Source organism: Prionailurus bengalensis, chromosome D4, assembly GCF_016509475.1.
Source record: "Prionailurus bengalensis isolate Pbe53 chromosome D4, Fcat_Pben_1.1_paternal_pri, whole genome shotgun sequence".
Classification (NCBI taxonomy): domain Eukaryota; kingdom Metazoa; phylum Chordata; class Mammalia; order Carnivora; family Felidae; genus Prionailurus; species Prionailurus bengalensis.
In genome coordinates this window covers 11,620,484-11,628,612 of record NC_057359.1, presented here as the reverse complement: position 1 = coordinate 11,628,612, position 8,129 = coordinate 11,620,484, and the positions used below count along the sequence as shown (strand labels likewise).

The window sequence follows — 8,129 nt, the reverse complement described above, 5'->3', positions numbered from 1 at the left end:
GCCCTCCCGCTCGGGGGACGCCGCGGCGACACCTGGTGGCCACCGGTGGAAGGCATCGCGGCTCGGCTCGGCGCTCAGGTCCCCTCTTCTGTTGGCTGTGGGAAATGGCCCAAGGTTAGACCTCAGGAAGAACTTCCCAGCGCGGTGCTACCTCTGTTTCACGCAAATGGAGAGCGCGCTTCTTGCAGAGCACACAGCTTGCCCCTTCGGCAACACAGTGAATGCGTAACCAAGGTCCCTGGTGTCGGAGACCTAGTGACCTGCTGCTGCTTTCTAGCCAGGAAGGATTTGAGAGCTGCAGTCTTGCCGCGAACTGGATGGGGTGCAGGTCTTGAAGCCGCTTGCCCATAGCAGGTTATAGCAGGAGCGGGCAGACAGGAGAGGGATTGCCTGGTTTAAAAGCGAACTCTGTACTTCCCGGCTGTGTGACCAGTGCGCAGGTTCATTAACTTCTCTGTGCCTCATCTGTAAAATGGAGTTTATTAAAGTTTCTACTTCTTAGGGTTATTTTAAGGGTAAAATGAGTTCATCTATGTAAAGTGTATTTTTGTGGGGGGACAAGCCCTAGACCCTAAGTGTATGGTAAATATTAAGTTGTTAATACACCTTAAAAGACATTTTTACTTTAGTATGTTGCAAAGGAATACAGATTGTGAACGTTTCTTTCATAGCTTATATATGCTTGAGAAAATGGCAAGTGCGCATACCAGAGAATGTCATTTTTATGGGGAAGATAGTGGGCAGAGGAGATCGATAGTTGGTGCTAAAGTTTTTCCAAAGCCTCCTTGGTACTTTGTGAATAGTGGAGGTAAAACACGTGTAAATGTGTGGGACACTAAATGACAAGGTTCAAAGAGGAACCCAAACTATCGGATATCAGCATTGAATGGGAGAGTATATACAAGCAGGGGTGGGAACAATCAAGGAAGCCTTCATGGAAGAAGTGGCATTTGCACTGGGCCTTGAAAAATAGGAGGGGTGGGATCTGACAGGCTATCAGAGAGGTTGTCCAGGGCATTCTTTTGGATGAGAGATACTGTCTTTCCTTCAGTTAACTGTAAGTCCTTTATTGAGCACCTGTTATGCCTATTCCGGGCGTGGAGAGGCCATGTCCCCCCTGTAAATGATCTGCAGATACATTTGATAGTTAAAACGAAGTGAGGGTTGGGGGTGTGTGTGCTGGCATCTAGTGGGTAAGAGCCCAGGGATGCTGTTTGATAACATGCTACTGAGAGGATGGCCCCATGCAACACAGAATTATCCAGTTCAGAATGGTAATGGTGCCAGGGCTGAGAAGCCCTCACTAGAGCGAAGGGAAGTGTTTTGGTTAGTAGCCCCAGCCCCAGCCGCTGTTGCACTGATAGTGAGGCCTTTCTCACACCCTCACAACTCTATTACATACTTGGGGAGTTGCACTAGTATTCACCAGTGTGCTTAGCATGTTCTGGCATACGGGAGACCCCGGCACGTGCTCCAAGTTTTGCTCCCTGCGAAGCGGATGTCACTGCCCTGTCTTTGCAGCCAAGGAAGCAGGCTCCGGGTAGCAGAGCAGAGAACATGAAGGCCTCACAATCTGTGCTGAGGTCAGACTGAGAAAGAGACACCTATGATTTTGCTCATATGAGGAATCTCAACAAACAAACCCAACAAATAAATAATCAGAATCAGACCTGTAAACAGAGAACTAACTGAGGGGCAGGGTGGGGGTGGGGGTGGAGGTGGAGGGATGGGCAGAATGGGTGAGGGGGAGCGGAAGATCCAGGCCTCCAGTAATGAAATAAGTTACCAGAATAAAAGGCACAGCACCGGGAATGGAGTCGGTGATAGCGTTATATGGGGACAGACGGAAGGGCAGTGGTGAGCACAGCGTGACGTTTAAGCTCTTGGAATCACTGTGTTGTACACTTGAAGCTAATGTAACATTGTTAACTACACTAAAAATTGTTTTTAAGTTTATTTTAAGAGAGAATTATAATTTATATAATTCATTCTTTAATTTAAAATTTTATTATATACATTTATTAAATTTTATATATTTTATAGATAATACCTAAATAATTTATATACAGTAACTTATATGCTAATGTGTGTATATTGCATATACATTTTATCTGTGTGCTTTCATATAAATATATTTTATATAAATTTCATGGTTTGTATTATCAAACATCCTCATATGTGTATTTTATGATGTAATATGTATTGCAAACATAGATAAGTTATATATAATCACTCTAGTAGAATCAGTATTATATAGTTATTATATAAACATAGTGTTCGATAATTGGTATGTAGTTATTAATTAACATCAACTATATAATCAATATGATAGAATTATATATAAATATATATATTTCTTGGGGAAAGAGAGCTGACCTCTGCTTACTCCTTCAAAGTCATCCTGTACCCTCTTGCCACACTTCTGGTCTTTAACCTTGCCTTGCCCTGCTGTGCCTTATGCCTTTGCTCTTGCTGTTCTGGCTGAAGCTCTCTTCCTCCAGCTGATCACAGGGCGCCCCTTCTCTGCAGGCCTCAGTCTGCATGTGCCGTCCTTAAAGAGCCTCTCTCGGACCACTGTACCTAAAGGAGATTTCTCCCTCTGTCCCGTTTCCCTCCGTCACTCCTCTCCATTGATTTCCTCCACAGCACGCCTCCCAAATGGCAGATCCATTGCTCGTTCACGTTTTACCTGCTAACTGAACGTTCGCCACACTACCATACAAGCTCCGCGTCTGTTCTCTTCACCTCTGGTTTCCCCAGCGCTAGGCACGGTGCTGGGTAAGTAGCAGGTGCTCAGTTACTGTTTGCCTGGAATGGATGGATAACCCTGCTCTGTGACCTGCTAGCTGAGCTTCACCTGTAGAATAGGGATAATGGGGGTACCCGGCACACGGTGTGGTGTGAATTAAATGAAATAGCGTACAGATTTTGTGGTAATGGTACTTGGCTCGTAGTACGATCTCAACGGTTACTCTTCCCTTTCTCTGTCACTGAGTCTTAGGCTCAACTGTGACGTGCTGGGGGCAACCTTGGGCTAGTCATTGAACCTTTGAGACGTCAGAGTTTATTCCATCGAGGATTTTGATGCCTGGACACTGTTCTAATGCTGGAGTATGGCGAGGCACAAAATAAGCAAGACTCCTTGGTCTCATGGAACTTACGTTCTAAGATCTCCAGTGGCCGAGATACTCTTCGGTTCTGTGTCAACGCAGGAGCCGTAATGATCTGGCTGAGCTTTGCGTAGACTAGGAAGGAGAATGCCCTACCCTAAAGACTTGGGAGGGGACAGGGGGTTGTCCTCGGCTTAATTTCTTCCAGATCCAGCCGGTTTCGAAAATCACTTGGCGGGTCTTCTTGCACTGTGCAAGTTTGAGAGTTTGCTTGCTACGGCACAACATCTGCAGCTCTTCACTCTGAGAGCACGTCAGAATTCGAGGAGCCAGAGGACTGCCAGGGGAAGCCAGGCCTCCTGTTTTCTGGTCCAGTGCTCTTGCTCTACAGGCTGTTTACAGCCGCAATTTCCCTGGTTTGGGGACGTCAGTCCAAGGAAAGGCTCTGATTGGCTCTGGTGGGATCATAGGCCCGCCCCTTGGAGCAATCGCTGTTGCTAAGGGGGTGGGCTAAGCTGATTGGTCAGCTGCCAGGGGGCAGGGCATATTAGACAGAGGGCGTGGGAGTTTGCCAGGGAGCTAGGAAACAAGCGCTACCTCCGTGCGCCGTCAATAATAAAAACTTGTCTCCAACTTCTCACTCCTTGCCTGGCCTCGGGCTTCACCTTCGTGCTCTGTCTCAGAGCCTAACACTGAATTTATCGCCGGGAGGTGACTTCAGCTCTGGGGAAAAGCCAGTCTGTTGCATTTGCTTGGATTGATTGATAAGAGAAATTGCCCAGGAAGTTCTTCTCCGACAGTTGCCCAGGGCAAATTTTTCTACAATGACGGATGAGAAATAGCAGTTTGTCTCAAGAGACTGACTATGGGACCAGAATCTGAATCCAAGTTCTGGAATGCAATTTGATACCCGACTCTGAGCTTAAAAGAGATTAAGTTCATAAGATAGTCAACAAATTAATTGATCAGTAATTCCAAAATATTTTTGACAATACATAAGAAACTTGTAAATTAGTTAAGTAATATGCTAATTATCGACACTTTCAGTAGCCAGAAAAAAGGAGGTTTGGATTTATATGCTAAGAAAGTGTCCCTGCAGGGTCCCTTGGGGCCATGCGTGATTGTGTTTGAACCTTGAGTTGACAAATGAAGAAAGCTTCAGGCAGAGACCTCTCACTGTACAAAACACGTTTAGTGGAGGCTGGTTGAGGGGACAGAGGAGAGAAGCATGTGATATATCTGAAGTATTCCTTTAGAGAGTCATTCTTCTTGTTGAATTAGTGCTGATGCACCGATAGCCCTCAAGGAAGCAGCCTGATGCAGTAGAAACTGTGGATTCAGATGTATTTGCAAGGCAAATACATTAACATATTTAAACATAATTCTTTTTTTTTAATATGAGATTTATTGTCAAATTGGTTTTCATACAATACCCAGTGCTCATCCCAACAGGTGCCCTCCTCAATGCCCATCACCCACCCTCCCCTCCCTCCCACCCCCCCATCAACCCTGAGTTTGTTCTCAGTTTTTAAGAGTCTCTTATGGTTTGGCTCCCTCCCTAACTTTTTTTCCCCCTTCCCCTCCCCGTGGTCTTCTGTTAAGTTTCTCAGGATCCACATAAGAGTGAAAGCATATGGTATCTGTCTTTCTCTGTATGACTTATTTCACTTAGCATAACACTCTCCAGTTCCATCCACCTTGCTACAAAGGGCCATATTTCATTCTTTCTCTAAACAATTCTTACATATGTTTCAGATTAATTAGACAAGTGTTATGGACTGAACTGTGCTTCAAAACTCATATGATGCCATTCTAACCTCTGGTACTCCAGAATGTGACTGGATTTGGAGATAGAGCTTTTATTTCATTTTTTTAAAAGTTTATTTATTTTGAGAGAGAAAGGGGGGGGGAGGGGCAGAGAGGGAATCCCAAGCAGGCTCTGCACTGTCAGCACAGAGCCTGATGCAGGGCTCGAACTCACAAACTGTGAGATCATGACCTGAGCCAAGATCGGACGCTTAACCAACCACACCACCCAGATTCCCCTAAAGATAGAGCTTTTACAGAGGTAACTAAGATTAAATGAGGTCATGAAGATGGGGTCCTGATCCAATATAACTGATTTCTTTAAAGGATGAGGAAGAGACACCAAGGCCCCGTAAACACAGAGGAAAGACCATGTGAAAAGGCAGTACAAGAGCCACCTGTTAAGCCAAGAAGAGAGGCCTCAAGAAACCAACCGACACCTATACCAACACCTTGATCTTGGACTTCGAGCCTCAAGAACTGAGATATATTTCTGTTGTGTAGGCCAGCCTACTGTGTGGCATTTTTTAAATGACCACCCTAGAGAAATGGGGAACCAGCAGGAAGGCGAAGCTGGTTTAAAGAGGATGGAAGACTGATCTGGAATAAGATTGTGAAGTCAGACACACAATCAATTAGTGTCCTTCAGACATGTGCATCTATGGCCTCTGGGTTACCTTCCTAGACAAGAATCGTTTGCATCTTATGACTTTTCTCCCAGGTTACCTTCTTGAGATATAATTAATAACAACTAACAAGTCAAACGTAATCACTGTCATAGAGCAGAGTCCGTCAATAGCAGCACTACTAACATTGTGGACAGGACAGTTTTGTTGTGGGGCTGTCTTGTGCATTTGAAGTTCAGCGGCATACCTGGTCTCTGCCCACTAGATGGCAGTAGTACGTGTTCCCCCATCCAGTTGTGACAAACCTGTTTCCAGACGTTGCCAAATGTCCCTAGAGGGAGACAGAATTATCACTGTTCTAGTATAAGTTTGAATTAAAAGACTCAAAGCCTTATTTTTGCATTCAGATCCTTGCTCTGCCCCTGGCTATGTGTCCTTGGCCTAGTTTTTAACCTTTGTGTTTGTTTTCTTCATCTGTAAAACCGGATGAATACACCTTTCCCTTGGAGGTTTCCCTGAGGATTAAGTGAAACTCTATGTGCCAAACACAGCCGTTAGCAAACTCGAGTCACACGCTTGGCCTCATGGTAGGCCATGCTGCCTTTAGTTAAGAGTTCTATTCAGGGGTGCCTGGATGGCTCAGTTGGTTGAGGGTCTGACTTCAGCTCAGGTCATGATCTCACAGTCTGTGAGTTCGAGCCCCTGCGTCGGGCTCTGTGCTGACAGCTCAGAGCCTGGAGCCTGCTTCCGATTCTGTGTCTCCCTCTCTCTCTGCCCCTTCCCTGCTCACGCTCTCTCTCTCTCTCTCAAAAATAAATAAACTTAAAAATTAAAAAAATTTTTTTTAATGTTTATTTATTTTTGAGAGAGACAGAGACACCATGAGTGGGAGAGGGGCAGAGAGAGAGAGAAAGACAGAGAATCCCAAGCAGCCTCCTCACTGTCAGCATGGAGTCCGATGTGGGGCTTGAACTCTCGAAACCGTGAGATCATGACCTGAGTTGCAACCAAGAGTCAGATGCTTAACTGACTAAGCCACCCAGGCGCCTGTGGTTACGCTGTGGTAATTTATTTTTAATTGTGGGAGAGTTCAGAGCTGGCTCAGCTTAAGGTGGGGACAACTGCTCCCCGTTCCCTGCTTGTAAAACACCAACTGAGAGACAGCCTGGCCTTGGGGCTCTGGACAGGGCCTTGCCAGAGGAAGAGGGAAAGGAAACAGTCTCCGGACAATGAAGAATTGCATCAGAGGTTTCCTGGTGCTGCCCCACCCCCTGTCCTTCCAGCACACTTGTCCTGCCGGAGTGAAAGCCACGGGAACTAATAGGAACCATTTCTGATGTGAAGCTCCACGAACAATTAATGAACTCGTGTGTGTGGATCGTGAGTCACCATCACCTTAGTTAACATACAGTGTAGTCTTGGCTCCAGGGGTAGAACCCAGTGATTCGTCTCTTACCTGTGACACCCAGTGCTCATCCCAACAAGTGCCCTCCTTAATGCCCATCACACATCTAGCCCATCCCCCACCCCACCACCTCTCCGGCAACCCTCAGTTTGTTCTCCGTATTCAGAAGTCTCTTACGGCTTACCTCCCTCTCTGTTTTTATCTTATTTTTCCTTCCTTCCCATATGTTCATCTGTTGTGTTTCTCAAATTCCACATATGAGTGAAATCATATGATATCTATCTTTTCCTTACCGACTTATTTTTTAGCGTAATACACTCTAGTTCCGTCTACATTGTTGCAAATGGCAGGATTTCATTCTTTTTCATCGTTGTCATACTCCATTGTATCTATATATACAACACATCTTTATCCATTCATCTGTCGATGGATATTTGGGCTCTTTCCATACTTTGGCTATTGTCGATGGTGCTGCTATAAACATTGGGGTGCATGTGTCCCTTCGAAACAGCATTTTAACCTTTGGATAAATTCCTAGTAGTGCAATTGCTGGATCGTGGGGTAGTTCTATTTTTAATTTTTGGAGGAACCTCCACACTGTTCTCCAGAGTGGCCCTACCAGTTTGCATTCCTGCAAAAGAGATCCTCTTTCTCCTCATCCTCACCAACATCTGTTGTTGCCTGAGTTGTTGACGTTTGCCATTCTGACAGGTGTGAGGTGGTGTCTCATTGTGGTTTTGGTTTGTATTTCCCTGATGATGGGTGATGTTGAGCATTTTTTCATGTGTCAGTTGGCCATCTGGATGTCTTCTTTGGAGAAGTGTCTATTCATGTCTTTTGCTCATTTCTTCAGTGGATTATTTGTTTTTTTGGGTGTTGAGTTTGATAAGTGCTTTGTAGATTTTGGATACTAACTATCTGATATGTCATTTGTAAATATCTTCTCCCATTCCATCGGTTGCCTTTTAGTTTTGTTGTTTCCTTTGCTGTGCAGAAGCTTTTTATTTTGATGAGGTCTGCGCTTCCTGCATTTTCTAATCCAGAGCTTGTGTCATTTCTCCCAGGAGCTCCTTCAGCTCTCCTGTCACCTTTCCAGTGAGCTCCCTGGATTAATTTTCTCTATGGATTGCCTCAGCGAGGTTTCCTTTTTCAGTCGGGATACTGAGTGATATCTAAGTTTAT

At 45.2% G+C, this 8,129-nt stretch overlaps 1 long non-coding RNA gene across 1 annotated transcript; it reads left to right on the top strand.

Moving 5' to 3' along the window:
- LOC122474784 lies at positions 1-5,936 on the top strand. Its single transcript, XR_006295011.1, has 2 exons — positions 1-114; positions 5,244-5,936. It is a non-coding gene; the product is annotated as an uncharacterized LOC122474784 (long non-coding RNA).
- Positions 5,937-8,129: the final 2,193 nt, after the last annotated feature.